Consider the following 21,544-nt stretch of genomic DNA (forward strand, 5'->3'; position numbering starts at 1 on the left):
TATATTCTATAATACTAATATATCTTAAATATAACTTTATAATTGAAAATACAAATATTATTGTTAATTAATAGAATAATAAATATAGATATAAATTTATTGTTACTACATATCTATAATTATTTTATATTAGATTTTATACTATTATACTATATAATCTAAAAATAGTTGAAAAGTAGAAATTTAAATTTAAGAAAAAAAATTAAAATTAATATTATTAATAATATACACGATTTTTTTTACTTATTTTTTTTAAATATTCTTTAGGAAAAATTCTAAACAATTCTCAAGCTTTATCAAGAGATGTAATTATACTTCTTCTTTCATTATATTTCTATTTTAAAAACTTATTTTCAAACTAATCCAAAAAATTTAAATATATTTTATTTTCATGAGTTAGTCCTTCTTCTCCAATAATAGATTTTAATGATAATGTATCTTTACCCTGTGCATAAAAATTATATAACTAATTCATTACTTCTGGATGATCTTCTCTAGTCATATTTTTTCCTATAACATTTTTCATTAATCTACTTAAACTAGTTAATACATCTATAGGAGGATAAATAGATCTATTATACATATCTCTTGATATACTAATCTATCCTTCTGTAATAAATCCTGTTAAATCAGGTATTGGATGTGTAATATCATCATTTGGCATTGTTAAAATAGGTATCTATGTTATTGAACCTGAACTATTAATAACTCTACCCGCTCTTTCATATATACTACTTAAATCTGTATACATATATCCTGGATATCCTCTTCTTCCAGGTAGTTCATCTTTAGCAGCAGAAATTTCTCTTAAAGAATTACAATACTATGTCATATCAGTTAATATAACTAATACATTATAATCTTGTTGAAATGCAAAATATTCAGCTGTAGTTAAAGCAACTCTAGGTGTTATAATTCTTTCTATAGTAGGATCATTTGCCATATTAAGAAAAAATACAACTCTTTCCATACTTCCATTTTCTTCAAAAGATGATTTAAAATAATTTGATGTATCAAATGAAGTTCCCATGGAAGCAAAAATTATTATACTATTATCTTCACTATTATCTTTAGCACATGACTAATTTGTTATAATTCTAGCCTGGTTACATATCTATGTAGCTATTTCATTATGAGGCAAACCTGAACCAGAAAATATAGGAATTTTCTAACCTCTAGCTATTGAATTCATTATATCTATAGAACTTATTCCAGTTTCTAATAACTACTATGGATATTCACGCTATACTGGATTTATAGATGCACCATTAATATCTAAATATTCATCCATTATAATTTTTTCATCAAAAGCTACTCCCGATCCATTAAATGATTTTCCTAACATATCAGTAGATACAGGAATTTTCATAACATCACCTGAAAATTCACATATACTCTATAAAGGATTTATATTATGTGTTCCTTCAAATATCTAAATAATTGCCTTGTCTTTATAAAATTCTAATACTTGTCCAGTTCTTTTTTCACCATTCTATAATGTTAAATTTACTATTTCACCATACTAAACATTTTTAATCTAATCTAAAATAATTAAAGGACCTCTAATTTCATTTATTGTTTTATATATCATATTGTTTTATTAAAAAATAAATATTTAATAATTTTTATAAACACTAATTTTATGAAGATAGAAGGAATTTATATAGCTATTTTAGAAAATAATAAGTTAGAAATACTATGTTCTAATAATGAAAAATTAAAAATAAAATCTTGATTCAATGAAATTTATAAAAGTGAAGAATGAAATAAACCAAAAATTGAACAATATTTTTTAAAAGAAAATATGTTAATATTAATAAAAGAAATTACTGATTTTATAATAATATTATGTGGTAATATAAATGAAACAGATGAATATTTTTTAAGTTATATTACTAACAATATTATAATGCCTGTATTAGAAAAAATAATAGATGATCCATTATTAGATTCTAAAAAAATACTAGATAATTATATAGAAATTTCGGTATTTATTAATGATATTTGTATTAATAAAATAGTAATATCTAATGATGTAAATGAAATATATAATAGAATAAAGTTTAAAGGTGAATATGATACAGCATAGGATATAGGAATTTTTGAGGCATTATCTATGGCAAAATAGAGATTCTTTTCTTAAAAATAATTTAATTTTTTTATTAAAAACAAAAAAATTAAATTAATAATAATAATAATGATTTTTGTTAATATATTTATTTATATTTCCATTATTATTTTTATTATCTTTGTGTATACGTTAATAAATGCCAACTAAACCAATATTAGAAACAGACAAAATAGAAGAAGTTGCAAGATGTTTAAAATAGATAGGAGATAGTATGTGTAGAGATAAGGAAAAAGATATTGCAATAGAGATAAGAAGAATAGGAGATCAAGAACAAAAAGAAAGAGAATCTAAATTACATTTTGTATTAAATTGATTGAAAAGGAAAAGAGTATATGAACATTAAAAATAACAAATAGTTAATTATTTTTAGATTTTTTAAATAATTTTTATATTTTATATAAATCTCGAGAAAGAATAATAATAATAACAATTATTATTATATATAATACAGTTTAAAATTTCAATATTTTTATTAATAAATAATATAATTATTCTATTAATATAAAGAAAATTTTATTTTTAATTTAATTTATTAATCAAATTATTTATCAAAGTAGAAATTTTCAATATTATTTTTTAGCTATTAAATATTTAAATGAAATATATCTGTAAATATTTATTATATATTATTATAAATTATAAATAAAAAAAAATTCAATTTCTAAATTAAAATTAATAGTTTTATTATATTATTTTATAATTTTTTATATTTTTATTAATATTATATAATCTTGCATTATAAAATAGAAAAATATTTAAAAAAATAATATAAATTAAAATAATAAAATAGAATCTATAATATACACTATTTTTTATTAATAGTTTTTGAATACATATATTAGATTATAATATAAAAAAATATCTAAATTTTTAGATAAACTATCCTAAAGTAATTTTTATTATCGTTGTGTATACGTTAATAAATGTCAACTAAACCAATATTAGAAACAGACAAAATAGAAGAAGTTGCAAAACGTTTAAAACAAATAGCAGATAGTATGTGTAGAGAAAAACCTTTAGAAAGGGATATAGAAAGAGATCTTGTAATGGAAATAAGAAAAATAGGAGATAGTTTAGATCTAGAAAAACCTTCAAAATCACATTATGTATTAAACTGGTTAAAAAGAAAAAGAGTATATGAACATGAATAATTAACTATTTTTAGATTTTTTTAAATAATTTTTATTATTTTATATTAATTCAATAATTTTTACATATATATTAAATATTATAAAAAATATCAGAAATTTTCAGATTAATAATTTATTATATTATATTATTTTTATATAAAATTTGTTTTTTTTCTAAAAATATTCAAAAAATTTAGATGAATAAATTATTATATGCTCATTTTTATTATTTGTATACGTTAATAAATGCCAACTAAACCAATATTAGAAACAGACAAAATAGAAGAAGTTGCAAGATGTTTAAAATAGATAGGAGATAGTATGTGTAGAGATAAGGAAAAAGATATTGCAATAGAGATAAGAAGAATAGGAGATCAAGAACAAAAAGAAAGAGAATCTAAATTACATTTTGTATTAAATTGATTGAAAAGGAAAAGAGTATATGAACATGAATAATAAAATAGTGGATAATTAACTATTTTTTTTAGATTTTTTAAATAATTTTTATATTTTACTTAAAAATTATTATATTATTTAGATAATTAATACAATGTATTTGTATATAAATTATTATTTTAATCTAAACTTTAATATATTTATTATTTTATTTTTGATAATTTTAAATAATGACAAAAGGAACACCATCACAAGGTAAAAAGAATACAAGAACACATTCTTTATGTAGAAGATGTGGTAAAAAATCATTTCATAAACAAAAATTTAGATGTTCTTCGTGTGCATTTCCAGATAAAAAAATAAGATAGTATAAATGGGCTAGAAAATCTCATAGAAAAAAAACTACAGGTACAGGATTAAGAAGACATTTAAAGAAATTTTTTAAAAAAACACCTTTTCCATTAGCCAAAAAAATCTAATTAATTATAATATTATTTATTTTATTTTAATTATTAAATTAAAAATATTTTTATAAAAAAATAATGCAAAACACTTCAAAAGATTTTGTTTTTAAGAAAAGCAAAGAATTAGAAAATAAAAATATTGTTAAAGGTTATAATTTTGATAAAGAATTTAATTATAATGATTTTATCAATAATTATTTAAATACAGGATTTTAGGCAACTTTATTAGGTAAGGGAATAAAATATTTAAATGAAATATTAGATGAAAAAAATAATTTAAAAGATAAAATGAAAATATATTTAGGTTTTACATCTAACTTAGTTAGTTCTGGTTTAAGAGATATATTTACATATTTATGTAAATATAAAATGATTGATTATATTGTTTCTACTGCAGGAGGAATAGAAGAAGATATTATAAAATTATTATCTGATTTTTATATATCTGATTTTGAACAAAATAATTTATAGTTAAGAGAAAATGGTATAAATAGAATTGGTAATTTACTTGTTCCAAATGAAAACTATATAAAATTTGAAAAATTTATGAATGGATTTTTTAATAAAGAATTAGATATTAAAAAAATTATAACCCCATCAGAATTAATATATAAATTAGGCTAGTATATTGATGAAAATTTAAAAAATAAAGAAGAATCATATTTATATTGATGCTATAAAAATAATATAAAAGTATTTTCACCTGCAATAACTGATGGATCTTTAGGTGATATGATGTATTTTTCTTCCTTATGTAATAAAAATTTAGTATTAGATATATATAAAGATATATGTTTAATAAATAATAGCGGACTTCCATGTGAAAAAACAGCTGTAATTATATTAGGTACAGGATTAATTAAACATCATATATTAAATGCTAATTTAATGAGAAATGGTGCAGATTATTCATTATATATTAATACATCATAGGAATATGATGGCAGTGATTCAGGCGCTAATCCTAATGAAGCTGTTAGTTGAGGAAAATTGAAAAAAGAAGGTATAAAAATATTTGGAGATGCAACAATAATTTTTCCATTAATAGTTACATAGACATTTAAGAAAAAAGAAAATTATTATAAATAAAATAATTTTTTATTAATTAATTTATATAATTTATCACAAAATGAAATTTTTAACTTTAGAAAATAAATCATTTTTAATAGAAATAGAATAGTTTAAAATATTGATAAATTTTGGTTGAATTGAAAATATAATAGAAAATAATATAATAGATGATATTATTAATAAATATAATTTGCATAAAATAGATATAATATTGTTAACAAGTTCATGTATAAGTTTAGTTGGTTCATTACCTATATTATATTAGAAATTAAAAATAAAACCAAAAATATATTCTACTGTTCCTGTTTTAAAATTTACACATATATTATTTTATGAAATATATTTAAGTTATATGAAAGAATTGGAAAATTTTGATATTAATTTTTTTGATATATATACAATAGAAGAATTTATTTATAATTCTATATAGCTTAATTATTATTAGCAAATTAATTTTTTAGTTAATAATATAAATTTTCAAATATTACCTATACCAGCTGGATACTCATTAGGTAATTCTATGTGATTAATAAAAACAGATAAAGAAAATATTTTAATAACAGATAGAATAAATCATATTAGAGAAAGACATATAGATGGTATACCATTAGAATATATAAAAAATACATATGATATTACTACATTATTAATAAATACTAATTATTTATTAAAATATAAAAAAGAAACAAAAATTAAAAAAGAAGAAGAATTTATAAAAATTATTATTAAAAAATTACAAAATAAAAATAATGTATATATTCCAACAGATATTTCAACAAGAATATTAGAAACAATCATAATTTTATATTCTTATTGACATAGTAAAAAATTATTTGAAAAATATAATTTAGTATTAGTTGGGTAGATGGCACAATATATAATAATTTATATAAGATCTTTATTAGAATGAACAGGTTCTGTTTGTCAAAATCATTTTAATTTATCAAGATTAAATCCATTTGAATTTAAAAATTTATTAATAGTAAAAACAATAATACAATATGAATCTATTAAAAATCCATCAGTTTATTTTTTATGTGATCCATATTTAGATACACCTTTAGTTCAAAATATTCTAATTATTATGAATAAAAATTAGAATAATTTGTTATTAAATATTTCTAATTTATTTTGAAATAAAAAATTAGAAAATATAAAAAATAAAATACCAATAAAAGTAAAACTATATAAAAAAACAGATCTTGAAAAAGAAATTCCAAAATTAAGAATTTTTATTAAAGAAAAATATAATAAAATATATGATAATTCAAATAAATTATCATTTAAATTATTAGATATAGATGAAGAAGATAATTCAAATAATATAGATTATGGAAAACCTATACCTAATAATTGAAAAATTTCAAATTTTGAAAATGAATTAAAAATAAATGAATAGTTAGAAGATTTAGATTCATCTAATAAGGTTTTTTTATTTAAATCAGAATGGGAAGAAAAAATTGATAAATATTTATATGAATATACTATAGAAGAAATTACTATAAATGAAAATTTATTTATAGATTTTAATGGTATTTCTGAAATAGATTCTATATTTAATATAATAAGAAAAATATTTAAACCAAATAAAATATTATTCTATGGTAATAATTTAAATTTTATAAATAAAGAATTATTATTAAAATTTAAAATAAATTCTAAAGTTTATTATATAGATAATAATTTATAGAATATAGATATATAGTTAATTTCTAATAATATTATTTTAGATTAGAAATTAATAACATATAATTATTTAAGAGAAATACCTAATACATCATATTTAATTTAGTTTATAGAAGGAGATATATATGATATAGAAAATAAAAAATATTTGATAGCTAATAAAATTAATAAAGAATATTTTTTTACCTAATATAATATTGAGTAAATTAAATTTTCTTGATTTTTTTAAAGAATTATAGAATAAAAAAATAGGAGCAGATTTAATAGATAATACTATTAATATTATTGAAAATAATATAAAAATTATAAAAAAAGAACAATGTATATTTATAATTGGTAAATTATCAGATACTTATTATAAAATAAGAAGGATATTATATAATAAATTTATATGAGTTTAATATTAATAATTAGTAATTTATATTTATATTTATGTTAGAAGAAAATAATGAAATATTAACTTAGCGTGAGTTAATAGAAATTAATGTTTGTAATACAAATAAATATTTAAAATATATTTTAATTACAATTAATAATTTAATTATTATATTTAATATCATTTTATATTTTCTAAAACCAAAAGATATACTAAATTCATCAACTAATAGTTTTTAGTCAATTATATTTTTTAGATATATTTTTTATATATTAAAAATAAAATTTAATAGTAGTAATATTAATATTTATATATTATTATCGATGAATTTAGTTTTAATAAATTTTACAATATTCATTTCATTAATAAGTTTTTCTACAAGTTTTATAAATGAATATAATAAAATATCAGTATTAAAATATTATTATTTATTTATGAGTATATTCTATTTATGATCATGTCTTGGATTTTTATTTTTTATACTCTTATTTCTATTAAAAGGAAAAATGAAATTTAATTATATAAAATATAAAAAATCTAGTAATATAATTTATGATAATCAATTTAAATATAGAACATGTAATATATGTTTAATAAATTATTAGAAAGGAGATCTTATTTTTTTATTAAATTGTAAACATATTTATCATAGAGATTGTCTTTTATAGTGATTAGATAGAAATACATGTCCAATATGCAGAACTTAGATATACGATACTACAAAAATTTATGTTTTATTAATAACAGCATTAGAATTTTTATAAATTATAAATTTAATTATTTATTTTTAGATAATCATTGTTTAAAATATTTTCCTATATAATTTCTAATCTATTCTAATCTATTTTTTTCTATTTTATTAATATATATATTATTAATATAATCATATACATAATATTAAGAAAAAGTGTATTTCTTACAGTTAATTTTTGATTTTCATTAATAACATCTAATACTAATAAATCAAATGAAATTAATAAATAAAATATAAAATTAAATAATACTGAAAAAAAAGAAATAAATAATAATATTTTTACCATTATAAAACACAAAATATTAATTATTATCTTCGTCATCTTCATCATGTAAATTATAATTATATGTACTGTGAAAAAGAACATGATTATTTCATATATATTGATCTGTTTTATTTGTAAATTTTATATCATATATTACGTTTTTATTCTAATATTGATTATAATATTCATCACTCGAAATATAATTTTCATCCTTATCATTATAATAATTATATCCCATTTCAAATAATAATTTAAAGTTTATTGATTTTTTTTTCAAATTAAGAAAAAAAATTATTCCTGTCTTAAAATAAAAAACTCTTTTGTTTTTAGAATCATATGTAGCTAAATAAGTTCTATTTTCACTAATTTCATATTCGCATAAATTTTCATCATTTAAAGGATTATTAATCTTTTTTGATCTATCAAATTCATATGTTATTTTTAATTCACTTGTTATTCCTTCATATATATAATATAATCCATATAGATTTATTGTATAATTATCTGTATCTGTATCTTTTATATCTTTATTATCAATATCATCATTAATTTCTATATTAGAATTTATTAGTTCAGGAAATATAATAACATAATATATTATATTTAAATCTAAATTTTCTCTTGATCTATAATAGTTTGTATTAAATACATTTTCAATATTTTTTATACTATTTTTTAATTGATATTCACAATAAACTCTATATAATACATCCGGTTGCTAAAAATTTACAATAATAATTTTATTATTAAATATAGTATCCATTATATCTTCTATAAATTCTATCTAATATAACTAATATAAAAGATTTAAATATCTTGTTAAAACTATATCTGATTCTACAAGTATTCTATTATCTAAAAATAAAAACTAAAAAATACCTATAGTATTTAATAATCAATTATTATAATATAATAAATTTAAATCTTCATCTTTATATATACATTTAATATAACATAATATTAATGATAAAATAAACATTGTTGTATATGATAAAATATTCCATAAATTTTAATTTTTTTAAATAAAAAACTAAAAAATTAATTTTAATTATTGAACATTACATTCTTTAGTATTTCTACTACTTCTTTTCTAATATTGTTCTTCTTCTTCATACTAATTATGACTTGTATTATTAATATAAGTTTCAAATTCACCAGCATCTAATCCTTTATTTTCCATATAAACTTTATTATTTCCTATATTACTATATCTTTTTTCTATATGATATTCATTTTTAGGAAATATTTTTTTCAATTCACTATCCTATAACTATTTTTTATTTGGAAATATTATATTAAATTGTATATATAAATCTCCATATTCATTATATTTATTAACCATACCAAGTCCTTTAAACTATCTAACTTCATTTGGTTTTATAATATCTATAATATTATTATTATTTATATTTGTTATTATAAAATCCTTATTTTTTGAAGGATGACATTTTTGTTCATTTTCATTATATAAATTAATATTAAAACCAAATAATGCTTCATATAAAGTTATATCTACCTAAGTAAATAAAATATTATTATGTAATAATTTATAGTTTGATTCTTGTAATTCAAAATTAACTATCAAATCTCCTATATTACCATCTTCTCCCTAATTACCTTTATTTCTAAATATTTCCTATCTTTTAGTTTCACCTTTCTATATAATAATTTCGATATCTTCTTTTTTACTTTCTTTTCCTGTACCCTAACAACTCTAACATCTATTCTATCTATTTATATATGTTCCTGAACCAGAACAAATATCACATGTAGACTAATATTGTTGTATCATTGGTCCCATTCTTTTAATAGTTATCTTAGTTCCTGTACCTTTACATTCTCTACATTTACTACTAGTTTTATCTTTATTACCTGTACCATTACATGGATTACAATTAACTTTTCTAGATACTCTTAATTTTCTTTTACTACCATTATATATTTCAAATAAACTAATATTTAATTTATGTGAAATAGCTTTAGGTTTTCCACCTCTTTTTGTCTAAGATCCTCTATGTCCACCTCCAAATATATTTTCAAATATATCAAATGAATCACCACCCATATCACCAAAACCACTTAAATTTTCTTTTACAGCATCTTCACCATATTGATCATACTAAGTTCTTTTATTTTCATCACTTAATATATTATAAGCCATACTAACTTCTTTAAATTTTTCCTAATCTCCTCCTTTATCTGGATGATGAACTCTAGCTAATTTAATATAAGCTTTTTTAATTTCTGAACTTGTTGCTGAAGGTGAAACCTCTAATATATCATATAATTTTGTTGTTACAGGTTTTCCTCTCTCCCCTTTTGGCTAATTAAAAAAATTATTAAAAAACATTCTTATGATAAAAATAAAAATAGACTAATTTTATTTATTAATTAATTAAAATTTAAAAAATTTATTTAAAATTATGATTTGTTCTAAAATAAACAACTTTTACATTTAAAATTTACTTTACCATATAATTGTTTTATTATAAATCCATTATGAAAAGAACAATTTGAACATATTAATGCATATTGTACCTATTCATCTTCTATTCCAATATTACTTGCTAATTTATTATAATATTCTTTTTCATTTTTTTCTTTAATTAAATTACATTGTATATCCTAATCTTTGTATACATTATCTCAAACATCTTTTATATAAGCAGGAGCTACAAAATCTATGTCTTTTAATATTTGATTGACTTCACTATATTGAGACATATTAATTATATCTAAAGCATAATCTTTTAATAATTTTGTTCCTGTATCTATTCCTTCTTCTATTTTTCTAATTTTTCTATTATAATATCATAATTTAATAATTTTTATTGGATAGAGAATTATAACTATAAAAACTATTAAACAAATGCAATATTTTGGAAATTTTATATTAAATGAAAAATATAATGGTAACAATAAAATAAATATATAAAATCCTCATTTAATAGTTTCTTTTGTAAGATTATTCTTTATTTCTATATATTGATCTAATAAGGATTTATTTTTAATTAATATTTTTTTATTTTCTTTAATTGTCTATTCTTTTGCTTTAAAAGAATCCTATTTACTTTGAAAAAAGGATCATATTATACCCATTAATATTTTATATTTTTATATACTATTAAAAAATAAATTTTATTTCAAAACTATATATTCATATTTATTTAAATAAATTATTAATTTAAATTTATAATTATTCTCTTTTTGCAGCTTTATATTGAATAAAAACAAATTTATCAATATCTTCTATTTTAACACATGCACCTAAATTACCACATCGATAACAATAATTAGGTGCACTAAATAAGCTGCATAATAATTTATCATGGTATCACTCATAGCCATTATTTAATAACTAATGTCCTCTTATAATTTTTTTTAAATTATTCTTATGTAGAAATTTTTCAGTTAAATTTTTAGAAAACATAATTCCTGCTCCTCTAATATTATCACCTTCAGAATTTACATCTTCTATGGGATCACTTCATAATAAATCACTTATAATACCTCTCTATGGTACATCTTGAAATCTATTTAAATCTAATATTGTTTTTTTATCTATACTTAAATTAGATAATCCTCCATGTACACAAAATATTTCATTTTCAATAATAGCAGATATAGGTAAATAATCAAATACATCTGTTATAGATTCTCATACAACTATATTATTATATTTAACAATACATTCATCATAAAATCCATATATTTTAGTTATTTCTCTTGATTCATGATTACCTCTTATTAAATATATTATATCGGGGTACTTAATTTTATAACAAAATAAAAGAATAATACATGCTATAGAATCATTACCTCTATCAACATAATCTCCTAAAAATAAATAATTTCTATGAGGTAATTCACCCGATATTTGAAAAATCTATATTAAATCTCTAAACTATCCATGTATATCAGTACATATAGTAATAGGCAGTGATATTTCTACTATATTTTTTTCTTTTGATAATATTTCTTTTATTTTTTTAGTTACAAATAAAATATCCTTTATATGAATTTTTTTATACTATATAATTTTATTTATTATACTATTTATTTCAATTGTTTCTTTTATATCATTATTCATTTAATTAATTGTGTTAAATAAATATATAAATTTTTAATGACATTTAGTGTAAATAAAATAGATATATTAAATGAAAATTATAAATTATTTTTAAATAAAAAATTATCTAAATCAATTGCAGGATTATTAAACTTGAAAAAAAACTATGATAGTATAATAATAAGTGATAAAATAACAGTTGAATAGAAAAATAAAATAAAAACAACATATAAATCATTAATATCATCTCATGATTTAAAAATAATAATTAATAATAAAATATAGATAGAATTAATATGTGATTTTTCTAATTTATTTTATTTAGATTTAATTATATTAAAATTAAATTTACTAAATAAAGTAAATTCACTTAATATAGAAAAATTCTTAATATTTAATTTATATTATCATATTAATATATTAAAAAGAATATATAAAATATATAAAATATTAGAAGAAACTGTTAAACAAAATAAATTTATAAATTATTTTTATATAAAAAAAGAAATTGAAACATATAGAGATCTTTTTATTAATTCTTAGAATTATCATATATTAAAAGATTATTGTTTTAAAAATGAAGCATATATTAGTAGATAGAAAAAATTACAAAATATTTATTTAGTAGAATTTTTAAGTTTAGAAGAATTAAATATAGAATTTAATTTTATATATGAAAAAATAATGCCTGAAAATGGATTTTGATATATAGGATTTAATCATATAGAATTATTTAAAAAAATAAAAGAAGAATAGATAATAGATAATAATTTAGATAATAAAAAAATAGAATTAGATAAAAAAGAAAATTCTAATATAAATACAGATTAGATAAAAACATTTTTACCAGTAGTATCTGATTATTATAGTAATATAAAAATGAAATTTAATGAAGAACATTTCGATAAAAAAAGAAATGGTTTATTAAATTGGTATTTTTATGAAAAATTAAAGTTGGATACATTATTTTTTATTTTTTATAAATATAAAAATACATATTATTAGTATTTATCTGCTAAATAGTTAATAAAAAGAAAATGAATTTATGAAAAAAATTTACATATATGAATAATGAAATAGAGATTATCTGTTAATGATATTATTTATAGTTATTTTGATTATAAAAATGGATGAGAAATAAAAACATTTGATGTTCCTGAAAATTATATATTTTAGGGGTTAAATATAATATAATATAATTTTATATTTTTATCATTATATTTTAAAATTAAAATAATTAAATGAAAAATTATAAGTTAAATGGTACAGAAAATTTAATTGAATTATTTGGATTAAATGATATCTATAATAAAATTAATAAAGATGGTATAAATGAATCATTAATTGATTATTTATATCATTTATAGGAAAATATACCATTTAATATAAAAATACAAGATAAAAAAGAAGTAGAAAGAATATATAAATGTTGTGAAAATAATACTTGTTTATTATTAAATGTTTTTTCAAAAAAAACTGAAAATAATAAATTAAATAAAATTGAAGATATTAAAATTAATATTATTAAAAGATTAGAAATATAATATATATAATATAAAAAAATTAATATTTAAATAATTAATATTTAAAATTAAAAATATATAAAAATAAAAAACACAAATTTATGGATGTTGAACAAAAATTAATAAAATTATTTTAGAACAATAGTTAGAAATCATTAGAAGAATATTTAGTATCAATAGGTAATATAATAAAAAATAATATAAATAATACTAAAAAGTCACCTGAGATATAGGAATATATAAATATAATTATAGAGTAGGTAAAATACAGCTATACTATATGAAAAAAATTATCTAGTTATTATGAAAAGGTTACAAATAAATATTTATTAAAAATAAATTATAAACATATAATAGATAAATAGACATTGGGATGATATATACCAGAAATTAGAAATGAATTAGATGAAATGTATAATAAAAATAAAGTAGAAGTTGCTACAGTATTTTGTTATTGCTAGATACCTCATGAAAGATCTTTTGATATGATGAATTGTAGCTTGTGTAAAGAAAAATGATTTCATTTTAAATGTGCATTAATACCAGATGTAAAGTATTTAAAATCACATGATGATTGAATATGTATAGAATGTTGTATAGAAAATAAAAGAGAATATAATTTATTATATGAAATATTTTTATTTAAATTTGAATCTCCAAAATTAATAGGAATACATGATAATCCTCCAATAATGGAATTAATTTTTAAATTATATGAATATTATGATACAATAAAATCAAAATCAAATAAATTATCAAATTTAGAAAATTTACAATATAGTTTTTTAGTTGATACTATTAAAAGATATAATAACTATATGAATTTGTATAAAGAAATAATTAATTATGAAATAATATCATTAAATAATTAGTATCAAGATAATATTAAAATTATATATAATATTTTTTTACATTTAGTTTATACTACAACTATACAAGCAGTTATACCAGAAATAGAAAATCATATTAAAATATTAAAATTAAATATATGTATAATATTTCAATAGACAATATAGCAAAATTTAATAACTCCTATTAATTTTAAAATATTAGATAACATGGTATTATTTTTAAAACCGGAATTAAAACCGGAATTATTTGAAAAAATAGAATCTGTATATACAGAAGCATGTGATATTAAATTAGAAATTAAAGAATTTACAAAAAAACAAATAACAATAGAATAGATAAATAATTTAATTGATAGATATAAAAATATATCAAATATTATTATAATTGATGGTATTAAAAAATTAAAAAAAGATAGAGAAAAAGTAACTTCATGGATTTAGAATTTAAATAAATTATTAAGTGTACTTGATAAAACTAATGTAGTATATCCTAGAATTAATTAGTAGTTAATAAGAATAAAAAATACATATGATAAAGAATTTATACATATAGATACTACAGAATATCATAATTTAAAAAATATATTATCAATATCTAATAAATGAGAAAATAGATTTTTATTAGCTTATAAGAATAAAAATATAGAAGAATTAAAAAAATTAGAAAAAGAATTATTATGGAAAAATAATAAACCTATAGTAAGTATTGATACATACAATAAATTAAAAAATATGTTAAATGAAAAAAATTCAACTTCTTCATAGAATACTACATCTACTACTAGTAGTACTAGTAATAAAATAAATAACGATAATAATACTAATAATCAACAACAATAGCAAAGTTGTAAAAAAGTAAATGTATAGATAGAATAGAAAAAATGTTTTTTAGAAATAGTAAAAAAGAAATTAACAACTTGTATAAAATTAAAAGAAGGTAATATTCCTTTTAAATATTTTATAAAAGATTTTTTATGTTTAGTATAGAAAAACCCACATAAAATATTTCAAGATTAGAAGATATATGAAGATCATAATTTTATAGAATATTATAGAACTACTTTAGAGTTATGCGGAATAAATTCTATAAAAGAAATAGCACAATATATAAAAAATTATGTAAAAAAGAATATACATTTTAAACCAGAAACTATTGATAGTATATATTCACTATTAAATTAGAGTGATAAAATGATTTTATATATTATTACATTATAGTTAGAAAAATATTGTTTAATTCATAATCCTAAATAATTAGTTATTTTTTTATAAATTTAATTTTATTATATTAAAACACAAAATACATATATAATAAAATTATGACAACAACAGAATCTGAAAATGTAAAAATATATACATTAAACGAATTTACAAAAACATTAATTATAGAAAAAATATTATTAATATCTAAGAATTTATTAAATGATGGTTCATAGTTTATAATGTTATTAGACAATATAACAACTAATATTATATCATCAAATCTTTTAATGAGTGAATTAACATTATATAATTGTCCAATGGTTAAACAAATAACAGATATTTATCCAGGTGTTTCTAATCCTCTTATTTATTTTTTATCAAATTCTAATGAATCAATTAATAATTTATTGAAAAATTTTAAAAATCCAAAGAAAAAATTAAATCAAATATTCTTATTTTTTAATGATAGATTAAATGATGAATAGATAAATTTATTATCTACTTTACCTACACATCAAATAAAATGTTTATGTGAAATTCCTATTAATTTTTTATTATTTGATACTAAATCATTTTTAATTGAAAAGAAAAATATTAATGATATGAATGGATTAGCGTCTTTATTTTGTTAGTTATAGGAAATACCTAATATAATATATCCATCAAATGGTTTAAGATTAAAAACAAAAGGATAGTAGTTATTAGATCATATAGAGAAATATCAAGAATTATTTACAGAAAAGAAATTTAAAACAGAAAATACATTATTAATTTTATTAAACAGAAGTTATGATTTTGCTTCTTATCTTTTATATAGTTTTAATTATAATGTATTAGGTTTAAGTTTATTAGCAACTGATAATTCCAATATTATAAATAATCCTACAATACAAACTAGTATTAATGATAAGAATATAACTATAGATAAAAATAAAGAATTTTATTCTATATTAAGACCTATGCATATAAGTGATGCATCTAAATATATTAATGAAAAGGCAAATGAATTATCTAAATTAACAAATAAAAATTCTACAAAAAATGTAATAGAATTATAGGAATTAATAAGAACATATCCATAGTTTTAGGAAAAATCAAAAGATTTAAAAAATCATTTAATATTAGTAGAAGAAATATTTAATAAATTAGAAAAACATAGTAAATATAGAGAAGTAGGAGAAATAGGTTAGTGAATTGTTTTAAATAAAATGGATAGTATAAAAATAATAAAAGAAATTGAACCTATTATAAATGAAATTTCAAATGATGATATATTTTTATTAGCATTATTATTTAAATTATATAGAGATGAAAAACATGAAATTTTAGATGCAAGATTAAATAAAGAATAGAAAGAAGAAATAATGACATTGTTAGGAAAATCAAATGTTAAGGAATTTAAAACATTACATATAACAACATTAGAAAAGTATATTACTAATATTGAATATGAAACAGATAAATATAGATCTTTAATTTATTGTATTATTGTATTGTTAATGACTAATGAAGATATAATAAAGAAACATTTTAAATTATTGAATGGAAATAATTTTATTCTATGTCAAAAATTATTAATTAAAAGTGCAAGATAGAAACGTATTAAAACAAATACTAATAGATCAAGACATGATTTAAAAGATAAAAAAATAATTATTTATGTTGACGGAGGTATTACATTAGAAGAAATAAATAATATACATGAATTATCGGCTCTATATGATATAAATATTTTAATAGGTGGAAATAAAATATTATACAATAACTGTTAATTTTATGATTGAAATTATTTAATTATTTTGTATTATTTTATATAATTCTTTATTTTTTACTAATTTTTCTAAATCTGTATATCCTCCAATACATTTACTATTAATGAATATTCTTGGTACTGTAGTTGCATTTGTATTATTTTTAAAATAAGTTCTAAATGTTTCTCTATCATAATTTTCATCACGAATATCTATATATTTATAATTTTTAATATCTTCTAATATTGTAGTAGATAATTTTTCATCTATAGATAACTATTCTAATAAATTTTTAGCATTTATACAAAATGGACATCCATCAAATCCAAATACAACTATTTTATTTTTAGTTAAATTTTCTTCAATATATTCCAATGTTTTTATATCTGACATTTTATTATTTATTTAACACTATTATTAAATAAATAATAAAATCAATATTATCAAATATTATTATTAAATAAATAAAATATATTTGATAATAATATTTAATAAAATATATTAAAAAATGAATAATGCAAAAAATCTTTATTAATTAGTTTATAACTTTCTTAAGAATATTTTCGAGTGATATATCGTCCAAACAATTTGCAGTAAGAAATCTGAAATTTTTAAAATATTTTCTTATCATATCAACTGAAGATGTAGCTTTTACCTTTTCTCTAATATTGCATGATGTTGGGCACCATAAAATTAAACATCCTGTTGGTCTTTCATTATTATCTATAATATAAAATCCGATAAAATATGTTAAATTTTCATCCATATCATCTAATAAATTTCTTACTTTTTCCCAATGTTCTTGATTTTTTTTACTTGTTAACCACTCTCCTGGTACTCTTTTTCCTTCATTTTTATTATACTCAGGTTCTATGTCATTTATTGTATATTTTATCTAAATTTTATTATCTTTCTCTATTCTAAATAATATAAATGTTGTTTGCATAAATCCTAGTTTATTTGTTTCATTTAGAAAATCTTCATCTACTTCTAACATTTTTTTATATTTTGTGTATTTTGTGTTATATTATATTATTGTAAAATAAACAGAAAAATATAATTAAATAAAGGATAATAAATAAAAAATATTTTTATTTTTATTTTTATTTTTAATTAATTTTTATAATCATTAATAATTTAACACTAAATGAATATTACTGAATAGAAACAAGCATTTATAAGAGTATTTAATTAGATACTTATATATAATGATGATATAAAAATAAAAGAATATATAAATTTATTACCAAAATTAATAGTTAAAATAAGTGCAAAAGAAGAAACTGTTTTATTGGATTTATTATATAATAAATTACAATCATATAATCATTATAAATATATAAAAGATATAATAAAATAGATAAATATAGATTTTCTATTATCTTTTAAATCTAAAGAACCTTTATTTATATTTATTAAAATGATTTAGTTTATTTTATAGTAGGATATACAAGAATATTTAGATGTGGGAATAAATGCATTATAGAATATTATAGAAGTATTAAATGAAAAGGAAATAGAAATTCATATAATAGAATTTATAATAGTAGATGAATATGATATTAAATAGAATATAATAAATATAAATATAATGAAATTAATAGCTATAACAAATAAAATAGAATGAAAAAAGAGAATAAATATAATTAAAGAAAAAATTATGGAATTTATTAATATTAATGAAATAATAATAGATAAAGAAATATCAAATACATTTTCTTATATTATATCCAATTTAGATAAAGAGAAATTATCAGAATTTTATAATATAATAATAGAAAAGATTATAACTAAATTTTTAAATAGAGAACCTGAAATATGTCAAACATTAGGATTAAATTTAACAATAGAATTATTATTTAAAGATTATGATAATTAGTATTTATTTAATAATATTAATAATAATATTGAAAAAGGAACAAGTAATATAAGATTTTTTATTTGTTAGAATTTTTATAAATTATTAAATGTTTATGAAAGTAAAAAATGATATATATCTTTATTAAATGTATCAAATGAAGAATGTATTTTAGAATTATGTTAGTTAATTAATAATAATAAATTTTAGAGTTTTATTTAGATAGATGATCTATTTAGAAAAGAATTTATTATAACTTTATATAATAAAATTGATAATAAAGAAAATAATGAGATGTTAAAGAATATATCAAAATATTTTAATATAATACTTAGTTTATATTTAGTCTATTCAAATTATAAATCAGATTTAATAAAATTATTTAATATATGTATACAATATCCAGAAAAGGAATTAATATCAGATGCTATACCATTATTTTTAAAATTATTAAATAAAAAAGAATTTAATGATTGGATAATACATATTTTACTTAATGATATTGTTAAAAATAATAATTGAAGAATTAGAAATTCATTATGTGATTGTTTAATAAAACTAATAAAAAATTATACTTTATCAGAATTTGATAGTTATTTAAAAGAATTATATTTCTTATTATTAAAAGATGATGTATATACAATAAGAGAAAATTGTTCTAAAAATCTTACATTATTTATTGCAAAAAAATATGGATTTGAATATTTAAAAAATAATTTATTATTAACTATAAGTGAATTGTTATTATCTAATAATTATTTATTTAGAATTACAGGAATATGAATATTAAATTCAATATATATAGTTTGTAGTGATATATTTTCTGAATATTTTTAGATACATATTAATAATTTATTATAGGATAAAGTATCTAATGTTAGGTTAGAATTTATAAAAACATTTTATGGAAAAATAGAACTAGATATAATTTCAATTATAGATGCAGAAACAAATAATGAAATAATTAAAGAATTAAAGAAAATAATTAAATAAGTAAATAATTTTTTATAATCCTCTTTACTTAATTATATAATATATTTTTTTATAAATTCTGTTACTAAATTTACTCCATATCCAGTTGTACCAATTGGTTTAAGTCTATTTCTTTTTTCAGAATATGCTACATTAGCTATATCTATATGTATTCATTTAGTTTTAACATCTAAAAAATAATGTAAAAATGCTGCACCTGTAATTGTTCCTCCATATCTAGGATATATATTTTTTATATCTGTAAAATCACCTTTAAGTAAATCTTTATGAGTTTTTCTTAAAGGTAACTATCAACAATATTCTCCTACATTATTCCCTATTTCAATTATTTTCTATAAAATTTCTTTATTATTTCCTATAACTGCTGAATAATCGTGTCCTAATGCTATACTACAAGCTCCTGTTAATGTAGCTATATCTATTGTATATTCTGCATTATACTATTGAGCATGTTTTAATGCATCTCCTAATATTAATCTTCCTTCAGCATCTGTATTTGTTACTTCAACAGATAATCCATGTGATTTTATATATGAATGTGGTTTTTGACTCTATCCATCAATTGAATTTTCTACAAAAGGTGTTAAACATATTACATTTATAGGTAATTTTAATTCTGATATTGTTTTAATAATACTAATAACAGTACATGCACCGGTTTTATCATAATGCATTGTTTCAATAGAATTTGTTGGTTTAAGATTAAGTCCACCTGTATCAAAACAAACTCCTTTACCTACTAAACAAAGATTAATTTTATTATTATTTTTATTTCCTATATATTTAAGTATTGTAAGATTAGGATTTTTATCTGGATTATTATAAGATCCTCCTATTCCAACGCCTAATATCATATCATATTTTAATTCTATTAATTTCTATTTATCAAGTAATTCATATTCTAAATTATATTTTTCTGATATTTCTTTACATATTTTTGTCATATACATTGGTGTTGCTAAATCTGCTCTTTCTATACTTAATTTAGCAGCTAATATTGTATTTTCAGATATAATAATAGAA

At 17.5% G+C, this 21,544-nt stretch overlaps 3 pseudogenes; 1 reads left to right on the forward strand and 2 right to left on the reverse strand.

Moving 5' to 3' along the window:
- Window positions 1-601: 601 nt before the first annotated feature.
- On the reverse strand, window positions 602-1,591 carry LOC125290250 (annotated as a pseudogene).
- Window positions 1,592-4,199: 2,608 nt separating this feature from the next.
- LOC125290241 lies at window positions 4,200-5,177 on the forward strand (annotated as a pseudogene).
- Window positions 5,178-11,469: 6,292 nt separating this feature from the next.
- Window positions 11,470-18,522, reverse strand: LOC125290242 (annotated as a pseudogene).
- Between the last annotated feature and the right edge of the window lie 3,022 nt (window positions 18,523-21,544).

Source organism: Alosa alosa, unplaced genomic scaffold (genome assembly GCF_017589495.1).
Source record: "Alosa alosa isolate M-15738 ecotype Scorff River unplaced genomic scaffold, AALO_Geno_1.1 AALO_1.0_unplaced_3, whole genome shotgun sequence".
Taxonomy (NCBI): domain Eukaryota; kingdom Metazoa; phylum Chordata; class Actinopteri; order Clupeiformes; family Clupeidae; genus Alosa; species Alosa alosa.